At 45.0% G+C, this 17,259-nt stretch overlaps 1 pseudogene; it reads left to right on the top strand.

The window, feature by feature from the left end:
* The window catches only part of LOC147118637 (uncharacterized), a 138,822-nt pseudogene extending 122,853 nt beyond the window's left edge, over positions 1-15,969 (top strand).
* The last annotated feature ends 1,290 nt before the right edge of the window (positions 15,970-17,259 follow it).

Genomic DNA, 17,259 nt, shown 5'->3' with positions numbered 1-17,259 from the left:
TGTAGAACTGTACTGAGAGTGGGTCACTAACTGGTGAGGAACACCTGACAGTGTCCATGTATTACTGGGATTATCTGTCGCTGTAGAATTGTCCTGAGTGTGGGTCACTAAATGGCATGGAACACCTGTCCCCAGTCGCCATGTATTACTGGGAGTATCTGTCACTGTAGAATTGTACTGAGTGTGGCTCACTAACCGGAGTGGAACACCTGACCCCAGTGGCCATGTATTACTGGGAGTATCTGTCACTGTAGAACTGTACTGAGAGTGCCTCACTAACTGGAGTGGAACATCTGACCCCAGTGGACATGTATTACTGGGGGTATCTGTCACTTTATAATTGCACTGAGAGTGGGTCCCTAACCCGATTAGAATACCAGACCCCAGTGGCCATGTATTACTGCGAGTGCCTGTCACTGTAGAACTCTACAGTGTGTGGGCCACTAAACAGCGTGGAACACCAGTCCCCAGTGGCCATGTATTACTGGGAGTAACTGCCACTGTAGAATTGTACTGTGTGTGGGTCACTAACTGGAGTGGAACACCTGACCCCAGTGGCCATGTGTTACTGGGAGTATCTGTCACTTTTTAAAAATTTATTGGTGGGATGTGGGCGTCGCTGGCTGGCTAGGCCTGCATTTAGTGCCCATCCTTAATTGCCCTTGAGAAGATGGTGGTGAGCCGCCTTCTTGAACCGCTGCAGTCCATATGGTGTAGGTACACCCACAATGCTGTTAGGAAGGGAGTTCCAGGATTTTGGCCCAGCGACAGTGAAGGAACGGCAATACAAGTCCAAGTCAGGATGGTGTGTGGCTTGGAGGGGAACTTGTAGGTGGTGATGTTCCCATGTGTCTGCTGCCCTTGTCCTTCGAAGTGGTAGAGTTCGCGGGCTTGGAAGGTGGTGTTGAAGGAGCTTTGGCGAGTTGCTGCAGTGCATCTTGTAGAGCAGCCGCAGTGCGCCGGTGGTGGAGGGAGTGAATGTTGAAGGTGGTGGATGGAGTGCCAAACAAGCGGGCTGCTTTATCCTGAATGGTGTCGAGCTTCTTGAGTGTTGTTGGAGCTGCACTCATCCAGGCAAGTGGAGAGTATTCCAACAGACTCCTGACTTGTGCCTTGTAGATGGTGGAAAGGCTTTGGGGAGTCAGGAGATGAGATACTCACCGCAGAATTCCCAGCCTCTGGCCTGCTCTTGTAGCCACAGTATTTATATGGCTGGTCCAGTTCAGTTTCTGATCAATTATAACCCCCAGGATGTTGATAGTGGGGGATTCAGCGATGGTAATGCCATTGAACGTCATAAGAACATAAGAACATAAGAAATAGGAGCAGGAGGAGGCCAATCGGCCCCTCGAGCCTGCTCCACCATTCAATAAGATCATGGCTGATCTGATCCTAACCGCCAATCCACTATCACAGAACCATCTCCTGAATCTAACAGAATTAGACACACGAAATAGGAGCAGGATCAGGCTACACGGCCCCTGGGCCCGCTCCGCTACCCACAGGGCCATGTCCATTCCGAACCTAGACTCGTCCAAATTCCTGCCCGTTCCCCATAACCCTTTATTCCCTTTACTTCTAGGAAACTGTCTATTTCTGTTTTAAATTTATGTAATGATGTAGCTTCTACAGCTTTTTGGGGCAGCATATTCCATGGACCTACCACCCTCTGAGTGAAGTAGTTCCTCCTCATCTCACTTTTGAAAGAGCAGCCCCTTATTCTAAGACTATGCCCCCTAGTTCTAGTTTCACCCATCATCGGGAACATCCTCCCCGCATCCACTCGATCCAACCCCTTCACAATCTAATATGTTTCAATAAGATCGCCTCTCATTCTTCTGAACTCCAATGAGTAGAGTCCCAATCTACTCAACCTCTCCTCATATGTCCATCCCCTCATCCCCGGGATTAACCGAGTGAACCTTCTTTGTACTGACTCGAGAGCAAGTATGTCCTTTCTTAAGTATGGACAACAAAACTGTACATAGTATTCCAGGTGCGGTCTCACCAATACCTTGTACAACTAAAGCAATACCTCCCTATTTTTATATTATATTCCCCTAGCAATGAAAACCAACATTCCATTGGCCTTCTTAATCACTTGCTGCACCTGCATACTAACCTTTTGAGTTTCGTGCACCAGGACCCCCAGATCCCTTTGTACTTCAGTACTTTCCAGTTTCTTGCCATTAAGATAATAACTTGCTCTACGATTTTTCCTGCCAAAGTGCATAAGCTCACACTTTCCAGTATTGTATTCCATCTGCCAAATCTCTGCCCACTTACTTAGCCTGTCTACATCACCTTGCAGGTTTTTTTATGCCCTCCTCACTCACTACTTTCCCTCCCATCTTAGTATCATCTTCAAACTTTGATATGTTACACACGGTCCCCTCCTCCAAATCGTTAATATAGATTGTAAAGAGTTGGGGACCCAGCACTGACTCCTGCGGAACACCACTAGTTACTGATTGCCAGGCTGAGAATGAACCATTTATCCCAACTCTCTGCCTTCTGTTAGATAGCCAATCCTCTATCCATGCCAGAATATCACCCCCAATCCCGTGATTTTTTATCTTAAGCAATAATCTTTTGTGTGGCACCTTGTCAAATGCCTTTTGGAAGTCTAAATACACTACGTCCACTGGTTCCCCTTTATCCACCCTATATGTTACTTCCTCAAAGAACTCCAGCAAATTTGTCAAACATGACTTCCCCTTCATAAAACCATGCTGACTTTGTCCTATTAAATTATGATTATCCAAATGTCCTGTTACTGTCTCCTTAATAATGGACTCCAAAATTTTACCTACCACAGATGTTAGGCTAACCGGTCTATAGTTTCCAGCCTTCTGTCTACTGCCCTTTTTAAATAAGGGTGTTACATTAGCAGTTTTCCAGTCTGCCGGGACCTTTGCTGAGTCCAGGGAGTTTTGGAAAATTATTACCATTGCATCCACAATCCCTACCACCACTTCCCTCAAGACCCTAGGATGTAAGCCATCAGGTCCAGGTGATTTATCCACTTTGAGTCCCATTATTTTACCGAGTACCACTTCCTTAGTGATTTTGATCATGTTTAGCTCCTCCCCCCCCCCTTTAGCCCCCTGTTTGTCCAGTGTTGGGATATTCTTAGTGTCTTCTACTGTAAAGACTGATACAAAATATTCATTCAGTGTTTTTGCCATCTCCATATTTCCCACCATTAATTTCCTGGTCTCATCCTCTAAGGGACCAACATTTAGTTTATCCACCCTTTTTCTTTTTATATAACTATAAAAACTCTTACTATCTGTTTTTATATTTTATGCGAATTTACTTTCATAATCTATCTTCCCTTTCTTAATCAATCTTTTTGTTTTTTTTGCTGTCTTTTAAAGTTTTCCCAATCCTCTATCCTCCCACTAGATTTGGCTACATTATATGCCCTTGTTTTTAGTCGAATACTATCCTTAATTTCTTTACTTAGCCACGGATGGCTGTCTTTTCTTTTACACCCTTTTCTTCTCAGTGGAATATTTTTTTTTTGGAGGTTGTAAAATAACTCCTTAAATGTACACCACTGATCATGTATTGTCTTACCATTTAATCTATTTTCCCAATCCAACCTACACAATTCCGCTCTCATACCTTCATAGTCTCCTTTATTCAAGCTTAGCACGCTTGTTTGAGATCCAACCTTTTCACCCTCTAATTGAATATGGAATTCAACCATGTTATGGTCACTCATTCCAAGGGGATCCTTTACTAGGACATTTTTAATTAATCCTGTCTCGTTACACAGGACCAGATCTAAGGTTGCTTGCCCCCTGGTCGGTTCACTTACATACTGCTCAAGATACCCATCCCTAATACACTCAATGAACTCATCCTCAAGGCAGCCCTGCCCAATTTGATTTGTCCAATTAATATGATAGTTAAAATCCCCCATAATTATAGATCACAGAAATCACAGAAACCCCACAGTGCAGATAGAGGCCATTTCGGCCCATCGAGCCTGCACCGACACATATCCCACCCGATCCCCGTAACCCCTACACCAACACATATCCCACCCTATCCCCGTAACCCCATGTATTTAATCCCCCTAACACTAAGGGTCAATTTATCATAGCCAATCAACCTAACCCGCACATCTTTGGACTGTGGGAGGAAACCGGAGCAGCCGAAGGAAACCCACGCAAACACGGGGAGAATGTGCAAACTCCACACAGACAGTCACCCGAGGCCGGATTCGAACCCGGGTCCCTGGCGCTGTGAGGCAACAGTGCTAACCCTTATTACAAGCCTCAACTATTTCCTGATTGATACTCCGTCCAACAGAGTTGCCACTGTTCGGAGGCCTATAGACTACGCCCACTAGTGTTTTTTTCCCCTTATTATTCCTTACCTCCACCCAAAGTGTTTGATTATCCTGATCTTTTGACCCAATATCATTTCTCTGTATTACAGTGATTCCTTCCTTTATTAACATAGCCACCCCACCTCCCCTTCCTTCCTGCCTGTCCTTCCTGATCGTTAAATAACCTGGTATGTTTAATTCCCAGGCATTGTCACCATGCAGCCATGTTTCTGTAATGGCCACAAGATCATACCCATATGTAGTTATTTGTGCCATTAACTCGTCTATTTTGTTACGAATGCTACGTGCATTCAGGTAGAGAATTTTCAAATATGTTTTGTGACACTTAGTTCCTGCTTTTGCCCTTTTTATTACTTTACCTTTTACTCCATACCTTCTGCCCCTTCCTGACACGCTCTGGTTTTTAATTTCCCCACTGCTACCTAAGTCTATGACCTTCTCTGTTGTCATTTTTATTATTTTCTCTCTAGGAACCTCCCCCCCACTAGTCAGTTTAAAGCCCTCTCTACAGCCCTAGTTATATGATCCGCCAGGACTCTAGTCCCAGCACTGGCCAAGTGAAGGCCGTCCCAATGGAACAGCTCCCTCCTGCCCCAGTACTGGTGCCAGTGTCCCAGGAAGCAAAACCCATTTCTCCCACACCAGTCTTTGAGCCACGCATTTAATTCTCTAATTTTATTTGTCCTAGCCAAATTCGCTCATGGCTCAGGTAAAAATCCAGAGATTATTACTCTTGTGGTTCTGCTTTTTAATTTGGCCCCTAGCTGCTCAAACTCCCTCAGCAGGGGGAAATGTTTAGAGTCTCGCTAGTGGGAGATGGTCATTGCCTGTCACTGTAGAACTACTGAGTGTGGGTCACTAACTGGAGTGGAACACCTGACTCCAGTGGCCATGTATTACTGAGAGTATCTGTTACTGTAGAACTGTACAGAGTGTGGGTCACTAACTGGAGTGGAACACCTGACCCCAGTGGCCATGTATTACTGAGAGTATCTGTCACTGTAGAACTGTACAGAGTGTGGGTCTCTAACTGGAGTGGAACACCTGACCCCAGTGGCCATGTATTACTGAGAGTATCTGTCACTGTAGAACTGTACTGAGTGTGGGTCACTAACTGGAGTGGAACACCTGACTCCAGTGGCCATGTATTACTGAGAGTATCTGTCACTGTCGAACTGTACAGAGTGTGGGTCACTAACTGGAGTGGAACACCTGACCCCAGTGGCCATGTATTACTGGGAGTATCTGTCACTGAAGAATTGGAGTGAGTGTGCGTCACTAACTGGAGTGGAACACCTGACCCCAGATGCCATGATTTACTGGGAGCATCTGTCACTGTAGAACTGTACTGAGTGTGGGTCACTAACTGGAGTGGAACACCTGACCCCAGTGGCCATGATTTACTGGGAGTATCTGTCATTGTAGAACTGTACTGAGTGTAAATTACTGACCCGAGTGGAACATGTGACCCCAGTGGCCATTTATTTCTTGGAGTATCTATCACTGCAGAATTGCACTGAGTTTTGGGTCACTAACCGGAGTGGAACACCTGACCCCAGTGGCCATGTATTACCTTCTACTGCTTTCTACCACGTGCACTTATTTAGCTTCCTTGTGGAACACCACTTCTCACCTTCTGCCAATCTGAATAAATACCTTTATTCCTTACTCCCTATTTTTGGTTCTTTCAGCCATCTTTCTATCCACGCTGCTGCTTGTCCCCTAACTCCTCTTGCTCTGTGATTCAGTCTGCTATATGGCAAATTATCAAAGGGCTTTCGAAAATCAAATTATATTACATGTACTCTTTCTCATACTTATTCATAGAATTCAATAAATTGCTCAAGCACGCACATGCTTGTCTGTTGTATGAAGAGAGATTGGGTCGACTCGGCCTGTATTCACGAGAGTTCAGATGAATGACAGGGGATCTCATTGAAACGTATAAAATTCTGACAGGGCTAGACAGACTGGATGCAGTGAGGATGTTTCCCCTGGCTGGGGGCTCTAGAACGAGGGATCACAGTCTCAGGATACGGGATAGGACATTTAGGACTGAGATGAGGAGAAATTCCTTCACTCAGGTGGTGGTGAACCTGTGGAATTCTCTACCACAGAAGGCTGTGGAGGGCAAGTCACTGAATATATTTAAGAAAGAGATATAGATATCTAGACACAAATGGCATCAAGGGGTATGGGGAGAGAGCGGGAATATGGCTTTGAGACAGAGGATCAGCCGTGATCACATTGAGTGGCGGAGCAGGCTCGAAGGGCCTAATGGCCTACTCCTGCTCTTATTTGTCTATGTTTCTATTCCTTTTGGAATGCGAGCTGTCTATTCTTTACTGTATTTTGTGTTTCTCGATGTTTTTCTATTACGCCTTTAAGTAAGGATTCCATTATCTTTCCTGCCACCAATATTATGTGAACTTTTCTAAAGGTCCTTGGAATTGCTCTCTTTTCCGTTTTAAATACAGGAATAAATGTTGAACCACAGTGGTCTTCCCTTCCCTTCCTTGACGCTCGATGTCCATTTCAGAGGCGAGGCCGTCCACCAATATCTACTTTAAGCGCACCGACTCCCACAGGAATCTTGAGTACACTTCCACCCACCCAGCTTCCTGAAAGGGTTCTATTCTATTCTCAAAGTTTCTCCGCCACTGTTGCATATGTTCTGACGATGCCAGCTTCCACACCAGTGCTTCTGAAATGTTGTCATCTTTCCTCAGCCAAGTATCCACCTCCATTGTGATTGACAGGGCCCTTGACCGTGTCAATCCTGCGTTGCTGCCATCACCCCTTGCCCTCCCTGCTAGAACCCAGATAGGGTTCCACTGCACCAGCCTTCACATTCAATGGATCATCCTCTGTCATTTCCATCATGTCCCGCTAAGGCCACCAACAAACATATCTTCCCCTGCCCTCCCATCACCCCGGCCCTTGTGACACTCTGGTCCACTCTTCTGCCACCCCTAACATCTGCTCCCCTTACCCGGCACCTTCCTATGCAAACATAGGAGATGGAACAGCTGCCCTTTCCAGTCTTTCCATCCCACCAGCCAAGGACCATAAGATTCCATCCACGTGAAAGACTAATTTACTTGTACTTCTTCCAGTTTAGCATATCATATTAGCTGCCCACGATACAGTCTCTTGTACATTGGGTGGACTAAACACAGATTGAGTGATTGCTTTGCTGAACGCCATCGTTAATGTGCTCACCAGAACTGCACGTAGTACTCTAGCTGAGGCCTAACTATTGCTTTATACAGTTGAAACATAACCCCCTTGCTCTTGTATTCTATGCCACAGCTAATAAAGGCAAGCATTCCGTATGCCTTCTTAACCGCCTTATTTACCTGGCCTGCTACCTTTAGGGATCTGTGGACATGCACAAGGTACCTTTGTTCCTCTGCACTACTCAATGTCCTACCATTTAATGTGTATTCCCTTTCCTTGTTAGCCCTCCCCAAATGCATTACCTCACACTTCTCCGGATTGAATTCCATTTGCCACTGTTCTGCCCACCTGACCAATGTATTGATATCTTCCTGCAGCCTACAGCTTCCTACTTCAGAATCAACCACACAGTCAATTTTAGTATCATCTGTAAACGTCTTAATCATACTCCCTACACTCAAGTCTAGATAATTGATATATACCACATAAAGCAAGGGACCTAGTACTGAGCCCTGCAGAACCCCACTGGAAACAACCTTCCTTCACAAAAACACGCATTAACCATTACTCTCTGCTTCCTGCCTCCGAGCCAGTTTTTAATCCAACTTGACACTTTGCCCTGGATCCCATGGGCTTTTAACTTCGTGACCAGTCTGCCATGTGGACCCTTATCAAAAGCCTTGCTAAAGTCCAATTGCGCTACATTAAATGCACTAACCTCATCTACCTTCCTTGTTACCAGCTCAAAAAATTCAATCAAATTGGTCAGACACGACCTTCCCTTAACAAATCCGTGCTGAGTGTCCTTGATTAATCCATGTCTTTCTAAATGAAGATTTATCCTGTCCTTCAGAATTCTATCCAATAATGTTCCCACCACTGAGGTTAGGCTGATTGGCCTGTAATTACTCAGTCTATCCTTTTCTACCTTTTTAAACAAGGGTACCACATTAGCAGTCCTCCAGCACCACACCTAAAGCCAGAGAGGATTGAAAAATGATGGTCAGGGCCTCTGCTATTTCCGCTTTTGCTTCGCTTAACAGCCTGGGATACATTTCATCCGGGCCTGGGGATTTATCTGCTTTCAAAGCTGCTAAACTCCTTAGTACATCCTCTCTCACTATATTTATTTCATCTAATATTTCACACTCCTCCTCCTTAGTAGCAATGTCTGCTTATCCCCTCTTCTTTGTGAAAGCAGACGCAAAGTATTCATTAAGAACCCTACCGAAGTCTCCCGCCTCCACACATAGATTGCCCTCATGATCTCTAATAGGCCCTACCCTTTCTTTAGTTATCCTCTTACTCTTAATGGGCCAGAAATTCCAGGCCAGAAGCGTGAGTACGGTCGGCTTACTCACGCTTCTGGCCGTTGGAAATGCCGGCGTTCAGCATGAACAGCGCATGCGGGGAACGCCGGCATTTCCAGACCTCGAGCGCATGCGACTGCACAGGCAGCGCTTGCGCAGTGAACTTCGTGGATTTCATTCATGAAATCCGTGAGGTTAAGTCCTTAGAAGTTACACTGAAAAAAAGCAAGTGTAAAGTGGTTCATTGGCTGTGGAGGAAGATATATTTTATCGTGGAGCTTTTGAAATGCAATATTTTTGTTTGGGAAAGGGAGGGAAGTTATTTTAAGAAATTTTAAGTAAGTTTTAAAGTTAAAATTTTTTTTTTTTTAAAGGGTTTTCAGAACGGTAGGTAGAAGGAGCAATTGTGGCTGTGTGAATGGAATGTGAGAATGAGTTATGTATGTATGTCCACATATATTCCTTTACGTATATGTATGTATGTTTTATATTCCTTTACTATGAATGTATGTTTTTAATTATGATTTTCCAATAAGTTACTTTCTCTGAAAGTCATAATTAAATAGTACATTCATACACATAAGTAAAGGAATATATACATAACACGCAAAGGAATATATACAGACATACATACTTTCAGAAGCTCCACGATAAGAAATATCTTCCTCCGCAGCCTCTGTAGCAACTGTACCCATGCTTTTTTCATGTGTAAGTTGTAATGACTGGACCTCACTGAAAGCATTAATGAAAGCGGCGAATTATACTGCGCACGCGCTGCATGTGCAGTCGCACGTGTTCTGCCTCTGAACCCCTTCGTTCAGAGGACAGGAAATGCCGGTTTTCCCCACATGCACTGTGCATGCTGAAAACCGGCATTTCATCCGGCCAGATGCGTAAGTACCCCGACCGTACTAGCGCATTTGGAAGGGAATTATTGGGCCAACATTTTACATGTCAATAAAATAAAAAATTTAACACTTGCACGACTTGCCCCCTCGCATCTGCGACTGAGGGTCCAAGGAGGTGCATTGTGCAAGAGGTCATCATCGGACGTATCCTCACACTGTTCCCTTTGGGGAACTGTATGAAGTGGTGGAAGGATTTATGGCCGTGATTAACGCTCATTCCGTGACCATAACCATCTTTGAACCAGCCATTAGGGTGGTTAGTCCTATGGTGGGAGGGTTTTACGGGCTCCCACAACCCATCTGAGGGGGGGGGTGGGCCACCAACACCCACGGACGCAAGTATCCCGCTGGATGTCCACCCAGAATTTAAAGTTGGAGCTCCGACTCCACTTGCCGGGACTGTCTGGAGCTTGTGGGAGCCCGTAAAACCCTACTCCTTCTGGCCCAGCGGAGGGGATGCTTACTGCTACGCAAAAGGCCCACTCCGCACAAAAGGTGACACCCATACGTTTCCTGCGCCTTTTCCCTCCCCGTGACTGGAGCCCTATGCTGCCATTTCACGTTGCTAATCGGATTGGGCATTTGTCATAGCGGTAGGATCCCCGCCGCTGGGCCAGATCAGGGTAGGGTTTCGAACCCCGCTCCAGACAGTCCCGGCAAGTGGAGTCGGAGCTCCGGCTCTAAATTCTGGGTTGACATCCAGTGGGATATTTGCGTCCGTGGGTGTGGGTGGCCCCCCCTCCTTGTATAGCTTGTGGGAGCCCGTAAAACCCTCCCGCCATAGGACTAACCGCCCTAATGGCTGGTTCAAAGATGGTTACGGTCACGGAATGAGCGTTAATCACGGCCATAAATCCTTCCACCACTTCATACAGTTCCCCAAAGGGAACAGTGTGAAGACACGTATGATGACGACATTGCTAAATAAATAAATGGAATTAAAAAAATTCTTTTAGGGCTTTTAAAAGTCTTTAAATTGCTTTAATTCTCTTTAAAACTACTTCAGATTACTCAAAATAATGTAAACATTTAAATTTTTTTATAAAAGTTACCAAAATCTTGAAAAAACTTCCAAAAACCTATTTAAACTGCTGCTTTGCATGTAAAAAAGCAAAGCAGCTTGACAGAAACATTGGGGGCGTGTCCAGTGAAACTGAGACCTCAAGGGGCGTGTCTCACTTACACTGCACGCTCCTGGGTCCGCGCTGGCTGCACTCCTGGGCGGCGTGACGTCATACGCTGCCCGGGATTCTTGTTTCAGTTTCTGGAAGTGCAGGCGTCCCTGGAGCTGATCGGCAGGAGCGCGGGGTAAGTGCAAATACGGGGCTTGCACTCGCTGCAAGCCCCGTTCTGGAATTTCTGGCCCATTATATTTATGAAACATCTTTGATTTATCCTCTTATTCTTGTGGTGTTAAAATCCAGCCCTTACTGTCTGGGCTCAGCCACGGAGAATGTTTGACCAGTAATTTCCAGTCTCTTTTTTCCCTTCTGTGTTTTACAGTGAATTTTCTGGCGATTGTGATCCTGTCCCGGGGAAAGTGCGGGCTCTCCACTTGCACCACTCGCTACCTGGTGGGCATGGCAGCAGCAGATCTCCTGGTCATTGTCATTGAGGTCATACTGAGGCAGATCAATTATCATTATTTCCCAATGTGTTTCCTGGACATCACCCCTGTGTGTAGTGTTATCCTTGTCATGTCTCGTGCAGCCACAGACTGTTCTGTCTGGTTCACCGTCACTTTCACCTTTGATCGATTTGTGGCCATTTGTTGCCAGAAGCTGAAAACGACATATTGCACCAAGAAAACTGCGGCTGTGGTTATGGCAACAACCTGCATTCTGTTCTGTTTAAAAAATGTTCCCTTCTACTTTACATTTCAACCCTGGGAGATAATCGACAATGTGCCGTGGTTCTGTTCTACCATCCCAAGCTATTATACTGAGCCTGGGTGGGTTGGATTTGACTGGGTTGAAAAGGTTTTAACCCCATTGCTCCCATTTGCCTCAATTCTGTTGCTCAACGCTCTGACAGTCAGACACATTTTAGTGGCCAGTCGGGTCCGTAAGGGACTGAGGGGTGAGAGGAAGGGAGAGAATGGCAGTGACCCAGAGATGGAGAGCAGAAGGAAGTCTGTTATTTTACTCTTCACCATATCTGCCAGCTTCATACTGCTGTGGCTGGTCTATGTTACAGAATTCTTATATTATAATATTACAGGAACAGATCCCGCTTATTACACTGGATCTTTATATACCTTTCAACAAGTTGGAGGTCTGCTGCTGAATTTAAGTTGCTGCACAAACACATTTATTTATGGGGTGACCCAGTCCAAGTTCAGAGAGCAGGTGAAGAGTGCGGTGATATATCCGCTTACCTCAATTATTCAATTCATTAATAATCAGAAATAACTGAGCACAGCCCAGAGGCGGCTCCCGGTGTGTCCAGTCCAGGAATGTAATATTCAGCCCCAGACTGCCATCCACTGAATTACACCAGCAATCACTGGAGATCTGAAGATACCGCCAGCAGTGGGGCGAGCACTGTGTTCAGGACTCGGCGCTGTTTCTGACTGACATTTCTCACATTGTCTTTCGGGCCAGGACCACTAGTTTGCTGCTTTCACTCTGAGCTATTCTGTAAAGAGTCCCTTCAGCTATTGAGGGCAGCAATTCATTCGCAGCTTCCAGAGTAAGAGCCTGGTCAGTAGATAGGCAGACAGCGCTGAGTTGCAGTTCAGAGGATTATATTACATGGAATATACAGCACACAAACAGGCCATTCGACCCAATCAGTCTGTGCTGCTGTTTATGCTCCACACCAGTCTCCTCTCATTGCATCGACCTCATCTCAGTCGCTCAGCCTATCTTTCTATTCCCCTTTCTAGAATTTACTCGTCTAGTTTCATTTTGAAAGTATCTAAGCTATTTGCCTCAAGCACTTCCTGTGGTAGTGAGGTCCACATTCTAACCACTCTGAGTACAGAAATAGCTCCTTATTTCCCTGCTGAATTTATTAGTAACTATCTTGTATTTATGACCCCAAGTGTTGCATTCTCCCACAAGTGTAAACATTCTCTCCCTGTCCAATCCATTCATAATTTTCAAGGTCTGTATCAAGCCTCATCAAAGTCCTCTCTCTTCTATAGCAGAAAGGCCCAACCTGTTCAATCTTTCCCGATAGCTGCAATCTTTCAGTTCTGGTGCCATCCAACTAAATATTTGTAAGACCGAAGCTTTTGGCCCCCTTCACAAACTCCGTTGCCTAGCCACCGACTCCATCCCTCTCCTTAGCACCAGTTTGCTGTTTGCAACCTTGTTGTCGTATTTGACCATGGGATGATCTTCTGACCGGATATTCACTACATCACCAGGACGGCTTACTTCCACCTCGGTAACATCGCCCCTGCCTCAGCTCATCTGCTGCTCAAACCATCACCCATGCCTTTGGTAGCTCTCGACTTGATAACACCAACTCTCTCCTGGTCGGCTTCCCAACTCCCACCCTCCATAACTTGAGCTCCTCCAAAGCTGTGCTGCCCATAACCTAACCCACACCAAATCCCGGTAAACCACCAGCCCTGTGCTCGCTGACCGACAGTGACTCCCGTTCCGGCAATGCCTCCATTTAAAAATGATCATCCTTGCTTTAAAATCCCTGCATGTCCTCGCCCTCCCTACCTTTGCAAACTCCACCAGCCCCTCAACACTCCCGCGATCTCTGCGCTCCTCTAATTCTGGCCTCTTGTACATCCCCGATTTTAACCGCTCCACCATTGGCGACTGTGCCTTCAGCTGCCTGGGCCCTAAGCTCAGGAATCCACTCCCTAAACCGCTCTGCTTCTTTAAATCTCCCTCCTCCTTTAAGATGCTGCTTAAAACTTGCCTCTTTGACTAGCTTTTGGTCATCTTTCCTAATAGCTCCTTATGTGGCTCAGGGTCAGGTTTGCTCCCGTGAATCGCTTGGGATATTTTACTATTTTAAAAGTGCTATATAAATACAAGTTGTTGTTGTTGTAAGTATTTTTAGCACTTTCTGCAGTTCCTCTATGTCCTTTTTATATTATGGAGCCCATAACTATGCACAGTTCTTCAAGTGTGACCTGACCCGGGTCCTATACATGTTTAATACAATTTACAAAGTATTTACAGCACAGAGACAGGACATATGACTCAAAATTTCCAGGTTTGTGTCCATGCTCCACACGAGCCTCCACCCACTCTCCTTCATCTAACCCAGTAAAAATATTGTTCTATTCCTTTCCCCCTCATGTGCTTGTCTCGCGCCCCCTTAAATGTGTCTCTGCTATTCACATCCACTGCTCCTCGTGGTAGCGAGTTCCACATTCTGACCACACATTTGGTATAAAGGTTTCTCCTGAATTCCCTATTAGATTTATTAATGACTATTTTAAATCTATGACCCCAAGTTCTGGTCTCTCCTGCAAGTGGAAACACCTTCTGTAATCTACCCTATGAAACCCTTTCATAATCTCAAAGAACACTATCTGATTATCCCTCAGTCTTCAATTTCCTGAAGAAAAGTGACCCAGCACCTGTCTTTCCTGATGGCTATAACCTCTCAGTTCTGGTATCATTCTAGTAAATACTGTTTGTACCTTCACCAGTCCCTCTGTGTCCTTTTTATAAGATGGAGACCATGTTCACAGTACACCAAGTGTGGTCTAACCAAGGTTCCATACAATTTAACATAACTTCTATTCTTTACAATTCTAACCCTCTAGAAATGAACCCCAGTGTTTTCTTTGTTTTTATGGCCTTATCAACCTGCATTGCAACTTTTAGTGATTTACGTAACTGTACCCTCACATCCCTCTGTCCCTCAACCCCGTTTAGAACTTATTTTCCAAGGTGTATGTGACCTTCGTATTCATCCTATTAAAATGCACTTCCTCACATTTCTCTATATGAGGTTCATTTGCCAGTTTAATAACGTCTTCCTGTATTCTGTCGCAGTCCTCCTCTGTATTAAGTATAAACCCCCATTTGGGTGGCATCCACAATGTTTGTAATTGCACTTCCGATTCCAGAGTCCAAATTGTTTAAGTAAATGGTGAACAAAAGTGTTCCCAGCACCGATCCTTGTGAAACACCACTTCCCACCATTGGCCAACTTCACTTCTTTTGAATTCTATCGCCATAGAAATAAACCTCAATTCCTTGTTAGCGTTTTAATTGCTTTGCTGTCCTGTGACACTGCTTTTAATTATTTGTTCACCTGTAGCCCTAGAGCCCTTTGCTCTTCTGCCACGTTCAGTTTCTTATTTTCAAAGGTATCGGTGATTATAGAATCATGGAATGATACAGCATAGAAGGAGGCCATTCGGCCCACCGTACCTGTGCCAGCTCTTTGGTAGAGCTGTCCAATTAATCCCACTCCTCTGCTCTTTCCCCAGTATTTTATTTTATCTCAAGTATTTTTTTCCAAATCCCCTTTGAAAGTTACTATTGAATCTGCTTCCACTGCCCTTTCAGGCTGCACATTCTAGATCACAACAACTCACTGTGTAAAACAAAATCCTTCTCATGTTGTCTCGGGTTCTTTTGCCAATCACATTAAATCTGTGTCCTCTGGTTACCGACCACACTGCCACTGGAAACAGTTGCTCCTTAATTACTCTATTAAATCTATTTAGGCTTTTGAACACCTCTATCAAATCTCCTCTTAACCTTCTCTGCTCTAATCAGAACAACCCCAGCTTCTCCAGACTCTCCAGATAACTGAAGTCCCTTATCCCTGGTACCATTGTAGTAAATCTCTTCTCCACACGCTCCAAGGCCTTGACATTTTCCTAAAGTGTGTTGCCCAGAATTGGACACAATATTCCAGCTGAAGCCTAATCAGTGCTTTATAATGTTTTAGCATAACTTCCTTGCTTTTGTGTTCTACTGCTTATTAATAAAGTGAAGGATCCCGTATGCTTTATTAACATACTTCTCAAATTGCCTTCAAAGATTAGTGTACATGCATGCCTAGGTGTCTCTGTTCCTGCACTCCCTTTAAAATTGGACCATTGAGATCACATTGCCTCTTCTCATTTTTCACTTCACAATTCTCTGTGTTAAATAGAATCTGCCAAGTGTCTGCCGAATTGAATCAGAGTTCGGGCTATGCTGTGAGCAAAGGGATTGGATTGGGAATGAAACACCATGAGGGAAGTGTCAGATCATGTCAGGGACGTATCTGAAGCTCTCAAACCCTCCAGCCTGAGGAACAGTTTATAAGGGTAAAGACCCAGCCAAATTTTCTTGGCATTTAGGGTCTTGCTTTCGGCTCCAATGATATTTTATTCTGTTAATGCAAAATATGCCAGTAAACTGAGTAAGGAGATAACTTTGTATGCAGGAAAGACGGTCAGTTAGAAGGTGTTGCATGATTGACTTTTTAACCGATCGTATTGAATGGTGGAGCAGGCTCGAAGGGCCGAATGGCCGACTTCTGTTCCTATTTCTTATGCTCCCATGTTGACCAGTCAGTCTACGTCCTCCTGAGGTCTGTTACTATCCTCCTCATTGTGTGCTACATTTCCGAGATATGATGCCCTGTATACCCAACTCTAGGTCATTAAAATATATCAAAGAGAGCACTGGTCCTAATAGTGACCCCTGGGGAACACCACTGTATACTTCCCTCCAGTATGAAAAACAACCTGTCACCATTACTCTCTGCTATCTGACCATTAGCCAATTTGGTATCCATGCTGCCTGTCCCATTAATCCGATGGGCTACAATTATATGAATAGGTATGTAACGCGGTTTCTGTCAAATGCCTTTTGAAAGTCCATGTACACAACATCAACTGCATTACCCTCATGATGCTTCTATTTTCCTACCAAAGTGAATCACCTCGCATTCATCGATGTTAAACTTCACTTGGCAATTAACTGTGCAGTCTGTATGTTTTCTAATGTCTATTGTGAGATGTCATTGTGAGAAATGTCTATTCAATATTTGAAGCAAAGCATCAGTGTAATGAATAAAAAACAATAATAATTAATAAAGGCAGCCATCTGAAACTGTGTGTGGTTTTGGAATTTTATCAGAAAATCTCACAATTTATTGCAGAGTAAACTCCCGGTTTGTCACTTTGTACCATTGCTTCTCGAAGAAGTTGGCTAGAAATTCGGTATCGCCCCAATTGGGGCGCTAGTCCTGGTGAAGTGCTAAGTTTAGCACCACCTAGCGTGATATTGGGTAGTTGCGCCCCTGATGGTGATTGCGGCGTTAAATCAGGCGCTGCACGGGACTCCTAAGGCGCTAACCCGACGGCGCAACCCAATTTCGCGGTGGCCAGGCGCAGCGCAGGTGCTGTCAATAATCACTTACCCCGAGACACACTGGTGCCGGCCAGCTCTTAAAGGGGTGGGTCAATTAGGATCACCAGACGCAGCACTTCCTGGCAGGCCTTAAATTTGGCGCAGACATACCAGAGGCGCTGCAACTGTGAAAACATGCAGAGGGTGAGGCAGAGGGCAGA

This window comes from Somniosus microcephalus, chromosome 4 (genome assembly GCF_052327205.1).
Source record: "Somniosus microcephalus isolate GS21.2 chromosome 4, FLI_Smic_1.0, whole genome shotgun sequence".
Classification (NCBI taxonomy): domain Eukaryota; kingdom Metazoa; phylum Chordata; class Chondrichthyes; order Squaliformes; family Somniosidae; genus Somniosus; species Somniosus microcephalus.
This window is presented reverse-complemented; position numbering and strand designations above follow the sequence as displayed.